We start from the raw sequence: 14,035 nt of genomic DNA on the forward strand, positions 1-14,035 counted from the left end.
TCTAGAAAAGATAACATAGATGGAATGGGGAATAAGTTTCCAGAAAGGTACTTCTGTACAGAGGAATGCTGAGGAGACAAAATAATAGGTATTCACTCTACAGAATCCATGACTATTAAACTAACAATTAGATGCAAAAGTAAATGATAAATACGGTGAGCACTCAGTTATAACAGGGCACCATATTTGGAGGCTGGGGAAAGCCTTTTTCAAGGAATGTCCTTTAACTTGGAATGTAGAAATAAACAGGGGAAAGGTATTCCTGAAAAGGGAATAGTAAGTGGAGAGGCTTTAAGGTAGGAAAGTGCTTAAGTGTTGAAAAGGAGGAAAAAAAAAAAAAAAAAAAAGCTGACCAAAAAAAACCAAAACAAACAATAACACAAAAAAATCAAGCCTATTGTATGCTGAGAAAGATAAAGACATACAGTAGCACAACTTGAATTTACAAAGGCATGGGCCTGACCATGTCCACTGTGGATGAAGTTAAAGATTTTCTATTTTTTTCCTCAAGTGCAATGGGTTTTGATTTAAAATGTGGTAGAATCCGTGGATGTTTTCATAACTTACATCACACAGCTGAGAATGCTAGGGCCATGGAGGGTAAGAGTAGATAGACAAACAAATAGAAAACATTTGTAGTTGGGATAAGGTAAGAGATGAAGACTGAAATTACATATTATGTCTTATTATTTTGACAGATTGACTTTTTTTTTCTCCTACTATACTGAAAATCACCACGTAGAATATCTATGTTCAGCAGGGCTGATGGAGTCTGACATTTCTTAATATGTGCCCACCTGTTCCAAGATCATGAGAATTTAAGTGTATTTTTGAGACACTGGATTCAGCTCTTATGTGAAGAAAGAAAAAATACTAAGTTTGAAATGATGCTGTTCTGCAATAACTATTCCATAAAAACAACCATGTATTAGTTGTAGGAAGTTAGAAATGCCTATCAGAGATGGGGCACCTGGGTGACTCAATTGGTTGAGCACCTGGCTCTTGGTTCATGACCTCATGGGTCATGGGATCAAGCACACATTGGGCTTCCTGCTCAGTGGGGAGTCTGCTTGGGATCTCTCCCTCTGCCCCTCCCATTCAGTGCTCTCTCTCTCTCTCTCATCTTGCTCTATCTCTAAAATAAATCTTATTAAAAAAAGAAAGAAATGCCTAAGACAGTTGATATATCCTACTGCCCCCTTTTCAGCAAGACTTTACCAAACTGATCAATAATAAAGAAAGGAGTGTGACATTTTTAAAGACATCACAGAAATTGAATCAACAAAACGGATTATACAAATGCTAGAAATACTTGTCTTTGTTCTTCTTTGTCATTACTATTTCTGGAGAAATAATTTCTTTGAGATAAACATAGGACAGAACTACAGTGGAGGTCAGCAAAGGAATAAAAATACTCCTGCTTGTATGTGGTAAGAAAACACTTAATCTGGCATTGAGTCCACACATACTTTTAAAATAGAACAGAAAGGGAAAATCAGTCCAAAATTACCAGTTACTTTTTCTACAAACTGACCACCAACCAATTTCATGGAATCTTTTTTTTTTTTCTTTTTTAAAATTCATTGTCTGGATAGTGAATTTGGCCATGTGTAAAGACATCAATTTAATTATCAGGATAACTTCACCAACAAAACACAGTTATTTATAGTGTACCATATTTTTACACAGCAAAATTCTGTAAGTTAAGTAAATTAACTAAAAACATAAACAGAGTTCTCCCTGGTTAGGACAGACTAAGCTATCCTGCTGCCACAGGACACTCAACATTAATTCACGGGCTTAAGGAATAAAAAATTTCCCTTACTCATTTAACAGTCCAGGATAGGTGTTTTAGGCAATGGGCAACCTAGCTACCCACATGCCATGATCCAGAGACCCAGAGGGACAGTGGCTCTGCTACCTTCAACAAATGACTTCATAAGCAATGATGCTCTGCTCATCTCAGCCAGTAGGAAGAAAAGAGTATATATGGCAAAACATCCAAATTTGGGGTGGGCCAGCAGAGAATTCAGTTATACAGCAATGCCTCTGCAAAGGTATGGTGCACCCAGTAAGACAGCTGAGTCCCAGCTCAACTCCATACGTTTGAAAGAAGAACATGGATTTCAGTGGACCTGTTTCTATTAGGTATTTAAAAGAAGGTAATTTTTTTAGAAGAATATAATGTAAATATCTAAAGAGACTTAAAATATAAGGCCAGTCCTCAGTTCTGATATGAGTCTGGCCCACAGAGAAGCTGTGGGAGCTTTGAGGGGGGTGCTTCTTCATGGGGGTAGGGGGTGCATGTTAGCTATAGCTCTGACACTTAGGGGCTATGTGATCTCGAATATTCTCAAGACAATGCAAAAGTCTAGGGTATGAATTCGATGACTTTAGGTAAAACAAGAAAGTAAAGCAAACGACTCAGTGGTGGATATGGAATGAGAGCTTAACAGATGAGATATTTGTGCTTCTGTTCTCCACATCATCTCTGGCTCAGAGAGGTGCCATCTTCTGAAGGAACCAGACTTAGCATCAGGCAACCTAGAGATGCCTCCTCATAGCCCCTAACAAATTTAATGATTAGGATATGTTTGTAGATCAGGTAGGATTTTAGGGTTCTACTCAATGATACTGGCTTAATCCAAAAAGTTGGCTGTGGCTCATCTTGCCCTTCTAACCTTAGTGAGAGGATCCAGGAGCTGTACACATCAGGAGGGGGATCACTTCAATGCAGTCCTGGGGTTGGGCCAGAGCCCATAGGCTGGGATTTCCTCCCTCTGAAGAAAATTCCAGATTTTTTTGTCAATAAAGTATTCAGCCAGAAAGTTGGGGTGTGGTGAGATAGAGAGAAAGAACATAAATGACAGAATTAGTCCCATGTAGTCAGCCTCCTCAGACAGCCAAATAGTGAAAGTAGGAGAGATCTATTAGCAGGTATATTCATCAAAATTCAGAACCGAAAGGATATATATGTTGAAGAGTATTTGTGTGTGCATGTGTGTGTAGGGCGGAGTAGGCGACAAGGCTACTAAATAAAATTTATGGGGAAAGACAATCAAATCAAATAAGGAGGAATTATCCTTACATAGGCATTGCAGTAGAGTATGAAAATCTCTAAATAACTTTCTATCAAATGTATCCTGAATAAATAATATCTATGCCTTTTTACAGGGAGGAGAGTTAATATTTAATATTAAGCTTACTCTTGTCAAAAGCAGGCAAGAAGAAACTAGGTTACTGGTCTTAGAAACATGCTAAAATGCAAGCAGTGTGATAAATCTTTTGTTAAGTTGTATTTTTATAAGTTTTCTCTAAACAGCACTGCTGAATATTGTCTGATAAATTGTAGAGGAAATTGGCACCCTTTAAATCTTCTGAGAAACCAAACAGTAATAGAATATATTAGAAGAAGCATGGCTGCAATTTATGGTAATCATCAAAGACACAGGATAAATTTGTTTTAAATGAGAAAAGTTTATAAAGTAATTAAACTATTTTTCTGACCAGGGAAATATAATTTAGGCTTAGTCTTGTAAAACAAGCATATTCTTTTGTTCTTGGGGGCTGAAATTTTAGGGAGATATCAACAACAAAAGGAACTGACAACCTGTAATGTGTCTAAAGAAGGGAATACTGTATCTGCATAGAAATTGTTAAAAATGAACAATTGTTCACTCTTCAGTATAGTCAGTCAATAGATACTCGGAAAGCCTGGAATAAGCGGGGGCCTCACGTGTAAGATAAAATCTCAACCCTCAGAACTACTGTTCTCAGCCTCACATTATAGACATATTTTATATGATAAGGCATCCTGTCTCCAGCTCCTCCAATCAAAATGTGCGCTCAGCTCAGATGCAATTGTTTTTGATAATAAAGCGTTTCACGGGAGTGCTTCATGGAAAATAGGGAGTGAGGTAGTGTTTCAGACTCAACATACTGAAGAGCTTCTTGCCCTGAAAGAACTGTAGTAATGCCGGCATTACAAAAGCTAGAAGAATATAATTCTGAAACCCAAATAACGCTGTTTTGATTATACCTCTCATTTGCTCAAGAGTGATGTCCATTGTTTTCCTCTTGTCACCACACTGCACATTACAGATACACTGCACATTATCGATTCCCTTATTTCTGTTAGTGGCTACAGAGAGGAACACAACAACTCTGCTTGGGGTCTGTATGTTGACTGTGTGTGTGTGTGTGTGTGTGTGTGTGTGTGTACCTGCTGAATCAACAGCTTCCTTATGGTATCACCTTTATTAGAGTGCTGTTTAGGGTAGGCCTGAATTGCGGTGTGGCCATTTCAGTTTAAGCAATTAAAAAGTGTATTTCAAAGTACATATAGGGGTGCCTGGGTGGCTCAGTGGGTTAAAGCCTCTGCCTTCGGCTCAGGTCATGATCCCAGGGCCCTGGAACTGAGCCCCACATCAGGCTCCCTGCTCCTTGGGAAGCCTGCTTCTCCCTCTCCCACTCCTCTTGCTTGTGTTCTCTCTCTCGCTGTGTCTCTTTCTGTCAAATAAATAAATAAAATCCTTTAAAATAAATAAATAAATAAATATGCATATAAATATATCCTAATGTTCTCTGTTTTTAAAAGATTTCCTCAAATCCAAAAGAATACACAGTTTCTCACTGAAACACCCTCCACATCCAATCCCAAGGAGACTTGTTAAAGTACACACACACACACACACATACACACACACACATATTTACTGTTTTCCTATAATCTACCTGAACTTCCGCTTTATAATATTTTTTGGAACTTCTGCTTTTCTGCTTTTTTGTATTATTTATTTTCTTGGGCATTCTTTGGCTTGTCTTTTTTTCTAATTTCTTGAGCTGGGTATTTGTTTTCATTTTTTTTTTTAATTTGTAATTGTGGAAGTGTCTGTATTACAAATTTTTCTTTGACCACTGCTTATAGCATATTCCAGAGGTTCTTGCTTGTAGTATTTTTATTATTTGACTGAATTCTGTAGTTTCAATTTTATGTTTCCAATTCACCTGAGTTGTCCAATAGAAGAATTTTTTTTTAAGACTACTGGTGGTTTCATTTTGCATCACCACTTCCTCATACTACTGGTGGAAGGGCCTCTTATTATTTTGATTCATTAATAATTTCTAGTGCTATTGCACTGTAAGTGGTACTTCTGCATTATAGGACATCTTGATGTTTTCCTTGTGAACTTGTGTATGGAAAACTTTGTAAATGTTTCATAAGCATCCAAAGAGGAAGTATATTTTCTATTATCAAAGCCTAAACTTTGGTATATAATGATAAGATCTATATTATTCACTTCTTCAGGTCTTTGGGCTCTTTGATTTTGGCTTTGTTCACTTGATCTGTCTTGGTCTGAGACTAGTGCACGTCTATGAGTTATAATTAAAAATTCAGTCTATAAAGACTTCTACAATTATGCTATTTCTATCTATGTTTTAGAGTTTTTACTACATAAACATGGTTGCTGTATTCTTTGTTCAATAGTATTCATAAATACCTTATCATTTTGAATCATGGTATTTAGCACTAAAACATCTCTCTCATCAATTTTTTTAGCTTTTTGGTTGAAATGTTACTTTATCTGATATCAAATTCACACCCCTTCTTTCTTACCATTTCTGAGGACCCAGTATACCTTTGTCTGTTTTGCTTGCTTGCTTTTCTGAATCCCTTTATTATTCCCCTTGCATAGAGCATATGGCTTTGCATAGCTATGGAAACCAAAGTAAAAAGCCCAGGGATGAGAGTTAAGAAGGCCACGTACTGCATGGAGCACTGGGTGTCATATGCAAACAACGAATCTTGGAACACTATTCAAAAGATAATGATGTACTGTATGGTGATTAATGTAACAATAAAAAAATACACTGTTTTAACAAGTAAATTAACTTCATTCATATTTATTGATATAGCCGATATGTGTCTTCTAACTTGAATGTCTGACTTCTGTTGGTCTCAATTTTTGTCACAATAATTTTATAAGTATGCATATTAGGTTATACTTGCTACATTTATTTCTTTACAAAATGTGCATTATTTGCTCTTTAATTAAAAATGACAACTAGAGCTCAGTCAGTTAACCATAACATTTAGGTTAGGTTATGATTTTGGGGTCCTGGGATCCAGCCCTGCATCAGATTCCTTGCTCTCTCTCTCTCAAATAAATAAATAAAAATCTTTCAAAAATGATAACTAGGAAGAATTATATTTTCATTCTACTTGTCATCTTTAAAGTTATGTCTTCCATAATGCCCTCTGTTTTATATTTTTTTTTAGAAAGAGTTTTGAGAAAAAATTCAGTTTGGAGCCTAGTATAATTTTATTTTCTAGCTTGTTATTTTTTAACAAAACCCTTGAAATCCTACCTATTTATTCCCTATACGTCGACCAATGAGCTTATTCTACTTTCTACTTCCCCTCTGTCGTCTCCACTCATATCTCATTGCCTTATTTCTGCTTTGCCACAAAATACGATATCCATGTGTTCATCTTCTACACTTACCCACACCTTTGTTTTTGTCTTAGGTCCCCAGTTACATGCATTAAAGCCCATCATCAGTGTTTGGTGACATTTTCCCAATCATTTATTAATTGAATAAAGCTGATCTAATAAATTCTTCATGGAGAGCTCATACATACTGTATGTTCTAAGCTGTATGAGTTTAAAACTGTTTAGAGACCCTTAACCATAGGAAACAAACTGGGGGTTGCTGGAGGGGGGGTGGGTGGAAAGACAGGGTAACTGGGGGATGGGCATGAAGGAGAGCACGCGATGTGATGAGCCCTGGGTGTTACATGCAAGTGAGGAATCACTAAATTCTACCCCTGAAATTAACAATATGCTGTATGTTTAAAAAAAAAAAAAAAAAAACAACTCTTTTTTGCAGGGTTTTTTTTTTTTTAAATCTTAATGTTTGACAAACACCTTTGCTGGACATAAAAATCTGTTCCTACATTCACTTATTCCTTTTTCTAAAGTGACTCTCTTTTTGCCTCCTCTTGTATTTTTTTTATTATTACTATTATTATTATGTACTAACATATATTATATTAGTTTCAAGTGTACAACATGAGTCCATATTTGTATACATATGAAATAATCCCCACTACAAGTCCAATTAACATCCATCACTGCACAGAGAATTTTTTTCCTTGTGATAAGAGCCTGCAAGATTTCTTCTCATAACAGCTTTCAAATATGCAATATAGCATTACCGATCATAGTCACCATGCTGTACATGGCATCCCCATGACTCACTTATAACTAGAAGCTTATACCTTTTGAACCCATTTACCTATTTTACCTGCTCAGAATAGATGGATTCTTCCTGGCAATGCTTTTGGCTTAACTTTACTCTGGTCATTAGCTCTGTTGTTTCTTCCTCGTACTTTTTTTTTTTTTTCTTTTTAACACTTCTTGCTTGACCTCAAGATCTTGTGGCATTGTGGGAACATAAGAGATCATTTGCTGGGAGTTGGTTTTATTTTTCTCTCTTTTTCCTTATCTTCACTTTGGCTACAGTTATTTTAAGTTAAGCCACACTCTAGCTCCAAGTTTTTCTCTGTTATATTGCAGGAAATATTGAGTGAGATGGATTTAGGCACCGGTCATTCTTTAAGCTACTATCATGACTACTTCTTCTTCTTCTCCTCCTCCTCCTCCTCCTCCTCCTTCTTCTTCTTCTTCTTCTTTTTTAAAGATTTTATTTATTCATTTGACAGATGGAGATCACAAGTAGGGAGAGAGGCAGGCACAGAGAGAGGAGGAAGCAGGCTCCCCATTGAGCAGAGAGCCTGCTGTGAGGCTCGATCCCAGGAGCCTGGGATCATGACCTGAGCCGAAGGCAGAGGCTTTACCCCACTGAGCCACCCAGGCGCCCCTACTCTCATGACTTCTTAAGCTACTCTCATGACTTCTTAAGCTATTCTCATGACTTCTCTTTTCCCCAAGAAAACCAGAGTCTAAACACTCCCTGCTGGGAGTAACTAGAGGGCGTTACCCAAATGTTTCTCAGCCTTCACTTAATTCAATTCTTGAGTCTTCATAGAGTACCAGAGTCTAGGCTCAAGGTAAATTTACCTTAAAATCTTCCTTATTAGAAGTCTCTTACTCATGCCCTTAAAAAGTGAGGAAACAAGATTGCTGAGTATTTGGGAAGCAGACCTCCTACATTCAGTAGCCAAAAGCCCCAGTATAAATAACTCCAGGGTCAAGATCTCCTATATGTCTTTCTTGAGAATAAGAAGTGGATTCGACAACAAAAAAATGTAGCTTCATCACTAAAGTGCATCACTGGAAGAGGCTTAGAGATTGTCTGGTATGACTAGAAATTAAAAACTAAGATAAATACAACAATGTTTTAAAACTCCTGTAGACGGGGTGCCTGGATGGCTCAGTGGGTTAAGCCTCTGCCTTTGGCTCAGGTCATGATATCAGGGTCCTGGGATCGAGCCCCGCATTGGGCTCTCTGCTCAGCAGGGAGCCTGCTTCCTTTCCTCTCTCTGCCTGTCCTCTCTGTGGTCTGCCAAATAAATAAATAAATCTTTAAAAAAAAAAAAAAAACCTCCCGTAGACACTGACAGAGTCATTGCCAGAAACCAGATCTCCTGATTCTCATTTTCCTGCTAGTGTTTGTGTTTTCGTATCCATTGCGTGTTCATTAATTTTATACTTACAAAAGAAACTACCTACTCTTCTTCCCCATACCCTCTTCTTTCACAAACATTTAAAAATTAAAACCATTTGAGGATAGTTAATTTCAGTACAATTATTTTTCAACATAACTGTCACAATGTTTCTAGTTTCAATTTCTTAGAAACGAGCAATGTCCAGGTGACTTAGAGAGAAATCTGATTATTGGCCAAAAGGAAAATTCTGTATTCAAGTTAGCAAATTTCAGTACAAAAATAGTTTGTGTGGGGCGCCTGAGTGACTCAGTGGGTTAAAGCTTCTGCCTTTGGCTCAGGTCATGATCCCAGGGTCCTGGGATCGAGCCCCACATCAGGCTCTCTGCTCAACGGGGAGTGTGCTTCCTCCTCTCTCTCTGCCTGACTGCCTACTTGTGATCTCTGTCAAATAAATAAATAAAATCTTTTTAAAAAATGCCTTAAAAATAGTTTGTGTGTTGGAATAGCCTGTCCTTTTAAAACTATGGAATGCTTTATGAATTTACATGGCATCCTTTCTCAGGGACCACATTAATCTTTCTATCATTCAAATTTCGGTGTATATGCTGCCAAAAGCAAATGACAGTATTGTTTCTTATGCTTTCATGCTTAGTTTATATGAGAAAATATTTCAACAGTATCAAGAACTACACAGTCATTAAGCGTTAAGTTTAGTTGGCTAGCCTGAACAGATGCTAACCAAAGCTTCTGGATAGCAGTGAGAACACACATAGCAGTATTACTTGTGCCCTGAGTTGGTATCAAGCCAGTCAAAAGCAAATAAAGTTGAACCCTACATCAACCAGTAAATGTATGATCTCCAGCAACTTTTATGAAATTCTGAATGTAATTACCAAATTACCTTTCTACCTTTATGGACTGGTGATCCTCTGTGGACTCAGGAACTAGATGGGAACCCAAGAACAAGATGATTTTTTTTTCTTTTTTCAAAGATTTCATTCATTTATTCCACACACAGAGAGAGAAAGCACAAGTAGGCAGAGAGGCAGGCAGAGAGAGAGAGAGGGAGGCAGGCTCCCTGCTGAGCAGAAAGCCCGATGTGGGGCTTGATCCCAGGACCCTGAGACCATGACCTGAGCCAAAGGCAGAGCCTTAACCCACTGAGCTGCCCAGGCACCCCAGAGCAAAATGATTTTTTAGATCCCGTTTACCCAGAACATTCTTTATCTCTGATATCATATAATAAATTACCGTGTTACATAATAGAAGCCCAAGAACATCCACTTTGTAATAAATTTAAGAACCATATGGAATTTGGATTTTGACGTATTTATGGAGAACTCCTTTTTTTCATCATACAGAAAATTAATCAGTCTCAATTTACAAAGGTAGAGTAAATACGGGTCAACATGGCCTTTCTAGTCTCAAATACTCGAGGCTCTTTTTAACACAGTCCTCAAATCCAGGATGAAATGGACAGACTGGTTGTATTAGAGACACTTATTTGTTACCAGCATCACCATGGGTGTTACATACAAAGGTGCACATGGCTCTCTGTTTGAGAAGGGAAGCAGGTGACCCTGTCTTTATACACTGGTTTTCATAGAAGTGACATTTTCTCATGTTGTCAGCATTCAATTTTCCACTGATGTACTTACAAGTTTTCATGAACACTTGAATGCAAATGTGACACTAACCCAGAATGAAGCCCGGCTCTCCTCTTAGAGCCGTTGGTACTGAGACACTGGCAAGCAATAAACACTCACCACTGGCCCATTTCCACAGAAAAGTTTCTCATCACAAACTCACCAACAACTTTTGACCTCTGGACCCAAAGACCATCAATTACCCAGCTTACAGAAGTGGAATACAGTGAACCAGCAGCATCATTTGGCCGTCACCGGGTTAACATCCTATCATAGGTTGAAAAGCAATTTGTCCAATATTTCAACTGCCAGGGAGAATTCTTTATTAGCTTTTGGGTAGGTTTGCCTTTCAATCGGATGATTTGAATAGCTTCTGTGGTGGAGAGATGCTGCCCTCAGATAATGATTTTGCATTTCACCTCATCATTAATGCTTTGGACCTCAAGGGAAGTCACTGTGCCTTTTATGAAGGTCGAAGCATTTTATAACCTTAATAAAGACTCATAGCCTCAGGAACAGCAAGTGTGAGCAAGTGTGGGGGATTGACTGAATAAAAATATAACTAAATTGGCACTTTAGACTACACACATTGGAGGACTTCAAATGCAAATCGACAGTTAAAGAGTACAATGACACCCCAAACTTCAGTGCTCTTCAAACATACAAACACACACGCATGCATACACACGGGCATTATTCAAAGCAAAAAGAGAAATAATCTTTTTTTTTTCCTTCTGGAGAAGCTTTTCTCTGTAATTTTATGTTTAATTGCTAAATATTTTACATGCTTACAAGCTTGACAGACTTGAGTTAAAATAATTAATAGTCATGGTGATTCTTAGCTATTGTAAATTTCTTTCTATATAGGTTACTGTATCTTGAAGTGTCAAATGAATACAATAAGCCAGAGTGATTATGAAAACTATACCACATTTCCCAAGGTCACTTTGTCCCAAATATAACTAATAAATTACTGTTTTCAATAACTTACTTAAGGGTACTCTCCAGAGGAATCATTTCAATTTAATAATTCAAGGGACTCTTTCAATTTTCCTAGGCTTCTACTTCCCTCCTCTGGGCACTGTTTACTGGCCATACTTCTGTTCACAGGAACTGAGAAAGAAAACAGGAGCCCCTATGACAGGCATTGTGATAAAATAATATCTCATCTTCTTTGAGTGTCACAGAAACCTTCAGAGAAAGGCATATGATTTTTATTTACAGACTGTGGATTAGAAAGCTGAAATAATTTTGCAGGGTCATATTCCTGAGGGTTATCTGGGCTCAGTTCTACTGAATTCATCCCATTCTTCAAGTGCAGAAAACCAGGCTATCTATTGCAGCAACAGAGAGAGCAGATTAGGAAGGCAGGGGAATGATCTAGAGTAGGACAGTGTATGGAATGCCCCCAAAAGATCCTCTGATAAGACACCTGACCAGGGGGCTGGTTCTCATGGTGAGTCCTGGGGAGCCTGATATGACATGTCAGGCCTGAAGAAGACAGGATTGGGTCTGAGTTTGCGCTTGAAGTCGAAACTTAATAGTCAGCTTTGTAGACTGTCATCTGGCTTGATGGACACTGAGTTTCCCAAGTAATGATGCCATAGGCTATGGGAAGGTTTCAAATATCCAACTTTGTGTACTGCTCTATGAATTTGAGCTGTGTGAGGGCAAGGTATGGATCTCTCACTTTATCTCAGATATCTAGAAAATGCTTGCTAGAAGGTAGTTTTTCAATAAATTAATAATAAATGAAGATGATCAAAATTCAACCTAGGCAAAGGAAAAAAATCAGGATTAGGATTTAGACATCCATCCTAAGCCCAAGGCCACTGTTTCTGGGGGTAGAGAGCACTCAGCAACTGAAACACATTAGTGTACCCAAGAATTCAAAAAATCAGAACAATGCTCATTAACTTTAACTCCTTCATTAAAATCTGCCACATCAATATCCTGACTTTCAGAATCAGTTTCTCTTGAACTGGCCAGACTTGCATTACAGGGCAGAAAGCCATTTAATTCTTTGAGGTTTATTCAATATATTTCTACCATCTTTGCAACTTGTCGATATTCCCACCATTTACCCAAACCTGGAGCTGACCTCTTTTGAGTCACTTCTAGCTTCATGAAGCCCTTGTCTCAGCACAGGTCCTACAATGGCTTTAAAAAATATATATTTTTAAATTTATTATTTGAGAGATAAAGAGACAGAGATAGTGAGAGAGAACACAAGCAGGGAGAAGGGGAAGTAGATGCAGGCTCCCCATTGAGCAAGGAGCCTGGTGTGGGATTCGATTCCAGGACCCTGGGATCATGACCTAAGCTTAAGGCAGACGCTTAACCAACCCAGCCACCAGGCACCTCCTAAAATGTCTTTATCCTCTTAATTTAACCTTCATTCATTCATTCATTTATTCTTTTGTTCTCAAAATGTATTAAAACCAAACTGTGTACCTGGCAATGGGAATAAAATAGTTACCTTAGTAGCCATCATGGAGCATACCAGTTGTCAGGGAAAAAGGAAATGATGAAAGAATTTATAATGTAAAAGGCTTTAATAAGGACAAGTAAGGAAAGCTAGCAAATCAAAGCGCTGCTATTGTCTGTCTTCACAGACACTACAAATCTTAAGCTGATGCATATTCCCTCTTTACTTTTAAGCCAGAACAATTAAAGCTGCATGGGCAGTATCTGCTTGCAGTTATATGCACTGACCTCCCTTTCCTGATCTTGGTTTCCATTTGTCTCATTTCCTTCACTACTAACTTCATTCTCATCCTTTCTCAATTGCTTCAATGAGCACAATGAGATGGGGTATGAGGAAATACATATACCATCCCAGAAAATATTCCTTTCATTTATTAGGTATCTGGAAACTTTGGATGTAACAAACTGTCTTGTGTACTTATTTTCCTTCCTGGAAAAATATACTGAGAGTAAGACCACAATTTCCTCAATATTTAAATGTTTGAGGGTCTAAGGTCTTATTTCCAATACAATGAAGTAAGAAAGAGGTAGCAAGACTATATACATTCCTTTATTCCTTCATACGGTCCTTCATTTACCACTTAGTTATTACGGGGCTATCCTGCACCAGGCACTGCTTTTAAGCACTGGGAGAGTAAATAGTAGAAATATTTAAAATGATAAAAAATCTTTGCCCTCATGAAGGCTGCATTCCAGGAGAGCAGACAAACAACACATATATATGCTCTGTTCAAAGACCAGATATACTGGGGTGCCTGGGCGGCTCAGCTGGTTAAGCATCCAACTCTTGGTTTTCTGCTCAGGTCTTGGTCTCATGACTGGTGAGATCCAGCACCGCACAGGCTTCTGTGCTCAGTAGGAGTTTGCTTGAATATTCTCTCTCCTGCCCCTTCCCCACTCCCATTCCTTTTCTCTCTCTCTTGCAAATAATAAATAAAACTTAAAAAAAAGAAAGATGAGATATATTGTGATAAAAGATGACACAAGGAAGAGAAATACAGATAGGTTATTGTTTTTTATGCAAGAAGGCCAGAGATGAAACCTTGCTAATAGCTCTAAGGAAGATGAAGCAATGGTCGAGAGGTTTCGACTGAGCCAGCCAGATGCCGCCAGCCATTTGGTTTTGTAGGGGAAACCTCCCAGACAGAGAAAACACAGACTGCAAAGACACTTATACAGGAGTTTGTTGGTAAGTCTGAGGAATACTGAGGAGGCCACTGCGATTGGAATAGAAGAGGGGGTGACAGGTGGCGAGGCTGGGAAGGTAGGG

At 38.1% G+C, this 14,035-nt stretch overlaps 1 long non-coding RNA gene and 1 pseudogene across 2 annotated transcripts in view; both read right to left on the bottom strand.

The window, feature by feature from the left end:
• The window catches only part of LOC116572423, a 249,813-nt gene that overhangs the window by 123,829 nt on the left and 111,949 nt on the right, over window positions 1-14,035 (bottom strand). The gene's annotated exons all lie outside the window — the stretch shown is intronic.
• LOC116572551 lies at window positions 9,150-9,250 on the bottom strand (annotated as a pseudogene).

Source organism: Mustela erminea, chromosome 13, assembly GCF_009829155.1.
Source record: "Mustela erminea isolate mMusErm1 chromosome 13, mMusErm1.Pri, whole genome shotgun sequence".
Classification (NCBI taxonomy): domain Eukaryota; kingdom Metazoa; phylum Chordata; class Mammalia; order Carnivora; family Mustelidae; genus Mustela; species Mustela erminea.